The following is a 3,609-nucleotide window of genomic DNA, read 5'->3' as shown; positions in this document are numbered from 1 at the left end:
CAAGGCCATACATATGTATTTATTTTTGTATCTTAAGCGTCTAGAATTCCAAGAAATTTTCTTGATTAGAGAATGTCAAAGCCTCTTAACAAATTTTTTTTAAGGTGATCATAACCCCAAACTTGATGTTTAATAGCATAGTGGTACTGTATGTATCAATTAGTATACTAATTAGTGTACTAATACTAGTTATGATATTATTATTTACTTTACTCATTAATTATATTACAAATACCAAGAATCTCTAGTTAGTGCATATAGTATTATTCTTAATAACGAGGCCAAGAAAAAAGTGTCACAATTCACCTCACCAACTATCATAAATGAGGATAATTTCAACTACCATGAAGTAATGGTGGAGCTAGAAATTCAGCAGAAGGGCATAAAGTAATGACAATTAATTTTTATTTTTTTTAACAATATACAACAATGAAATATTATTAAACTTAAAAAATTATGAATTCATTTTGATAAATGTGAATTTCAAATTAAACGATTTGAGGTTGAATTTTATAAAAAAATATTAGAGACTAACTATTATATGTGAATTGAAAATTATAAAAGAAAATAAGCTGTGATGGAAATAATATATTTTTAGTAGGGAAATCTTATAAATCACATCGCAAAAAAAGTATTTATCATATCAGAGATTTAATATTTGTGATCTTTGGTTATGACATATTGTGTTGTTAAATTTTATGATCCATTTGTGGTATTGGTAATAACTTAGTTATAATTTCTTATGACTGTTACTCTAGTTATAATTTATTGTGATATTATGATATATTAGAATTATTTGTAGGTTATAACCAAAGAGGTAATTTTAATTATAATTTGTTGTGATATTTTTAGTCATGACTGAAAGTAATTTGGTTATAACAATTTTTTGTGTCAATACCTTGAAATATCATAACTTGTATATGGTCACCCTCTTTGGGGAGTGTATAGTACTACAGAATGACCCATTTTGGAAAAAGTCAGATCTTTGTAATTAGAAGAAAAATTTTTAATAGACAGACATTATTATAATTTTATAAAAGATATATAAGAAATAATTTATATAAGGGTGCTTAGGCCAAAAGTCCAATTTTGAATTTTTATTGCTTAAAGACCCACGCTTAGAATTACTTTGTCCATAAAGACATGCTTTTGCGCAATGGAAAAATCTATGGTACGTGAAAGTTGTTTTCATGTATGGTACCTAAATACATGTGAACCATTAGATTTGGATAGGATAAAATTCTAGCCATTAGATGCGTTATGACTAAAAATAGATAGGAAATTAAAGAGATTTTTCAAAAGTTAAAGTTAAAGTAGTTCTAGTTAATTTGGGAATGAAAAAATAGATCTAACTTACTATTTATTACAAATATACTTACTACTCATCATTAACTCGTTTACTACTTATTATAAATAAACTTACTATTTAAATATAAATAAAATACAATTCAACAATATTACCTGTTAGTCAGGTCACCTTTCATGTCTTGAAAGTTGTGCTAATGACACACTATATATATAATTATTTTTCCTCCATATTTAGTCTCTATCTCTATTTTATTTTAACATTATATATGAAACACTTTCCATTTATGAAATTTAAGGTTTTGTTGTAATAACATTTCACCTCGAAGCACAGGTGCAGGTACGAGTACAGTGCGGGTACGAGTACAGTGCGGGTACGAGTGCGGGTACATCAATACGACAAAACTATAAAAAAAAAAAAAAGAGTATAATACAGGTACGGCTATGGTAAGTCGATATTTTTTTTTTTTTTTATAATTATGGTTAAAGGATTTAACCTAGAAATTAAAATTAAATATCAAAACTAAAAGACAAATCATATTTCAATTCAACAATGCTAACACCAAAGCAAAATCCATGAGTTGTTTTAATGCCATTACATAAGAGAACTACAAAATAAACTTTCAATCCATAATGCAAGCAAAAGAAAAACAAAAGAAAGAAAGCCCTATGTATCTAAACTTAACACTTCAAAGTTCACTTCCATCAACTTCATCATTGAATAAAACAACTTCCATCTCTGGCTCATCAAGTGAAAGATTTGAATTTCAAGGAAACCAGAACCCTTCAATGAATCAAATGTATCTCCCCTAATGTCCTATAACTTGGTCTCTCCTTCTTTGTATAGTCGACTCCTCCTTGATAAGAGGCAAATATTAGAGTGCACAAAAACCAAATCCTCGCACCGTTGTGGTGCCATTTTATTCATCATAGAGTGAATGAAAGAATAGGTGCTCCAATTCCTTTCACAACATGATGAAGAACATGGTTGGCCAAGTAATTTCACTGCCAAGGATTAGAGCATAGGTGTAGAAGAGCCATGTACCAACCACCAAACCACTGGTTCCATTACTCCTCTATCACATATTGAGTCAGAGTCTCCAAAACTTTCTAAACAACTTGAAAACTTAGCATACTCTTTATGAACAACCCTTCTCTCATCTGAATCAGGAAAATATCTCTTAAAACACTTGATTCTTATCTCAGAAATTTCAACATCTTTGTGAGGAGGAATACGAATGGGATTTTCATGAAGCCACATTCCACTATAATACCTAGATTTCATAATTAGAAAAAAAAAATAATAATAAGTAATTATGCAATGAAAAAAAAATAAAAGTATAAACTATGAATCTAATGTGAATAATACCTTGGATTCAAAGAATGAGCAAGACAATAAAGAAGTGTGCTACTTTTTTTCCACCTTTCCACTAATATTTGATGCACTACAGAGTAAAAGGTTGACTCTTCATTTTATGACTTCCCTTCACGCCTATAAATGGATGCCTTCACCTGTTCAATCATTGAATCCCACATCTCATAAACCAAATATAGACATGGCTTATCGGTGTCACAAAATCTGAACATCTCATAAATAGGCAATGTAAATGAGAGTACATATTCAATCTTGTCCCACCGAATATCATTCAACAACTTTTCCTTTACAACAGCTGCTTTCCCAACATCATCTTCCCTGTAGGAAGCCTATTTCTCACTTATCACCATTGCTTAGAGACCACGATATATAAGTTTAAACCTTTTTAGCATAACAATTGCAGATGTAAAGCATGTATCTGCAACAGAAAGTAGTTTCAAAGGTACAAACTCATTAAAAATAGTTAATCTCATAGAATGATTCATGATGAAATTTTTCACAAACATTACATCATCAATCACAGTAGTGATCTAATGGCATTCATCATAAGCATATACAGCAACTCCAATTTCCTTCACAGCAGAAATGTTCTTCAGAGCAAAATTTAGAGTGTGCACTACACAAGGTGTCCAAAAGATCTTCGGATAATTACCTTGAATGATTGATCCAGCTGCACTACAAACAGAAGCGTCGTCAATAATTACTTGAGTCACATTATGAGGGCCCACTAATTAATTTGGTAATATGATACTTGTCCTTGGTCTCACCCTCACAATTAATAGCTCTTATAAACATAGCTCCACCATCAGATGTTGCCATAAAATTAACAACAATGATCTAGAGCTCTAAAAGTAGAGCTCTACTGAGCTGGCATGTCAAAAAATAATAATAATAATAATTTCAAGCTAAAACATCACACCAAGTTGGAC

The sequence above is a fragment of the Camellia sinensis genome, chromosome 4 (assembly GCF_055761805.1).
Source record: "Camellia sinensis isolate YWXY chromosome 4, ASM5576180v1, whole genome shotgun sequence".
In the NCBI taxonomy this organism is placed as follows: Eukaryota; Viridiplantae; Streptophyta; class Magnoliopsida; order Ericales; family Theaceae; genus Camellia; species Camellia sinensis.
The sequence above is the reverse complement of the archived record's forward strand: the minus strand, read 5'-3'. Positions refer to the sequence as shown.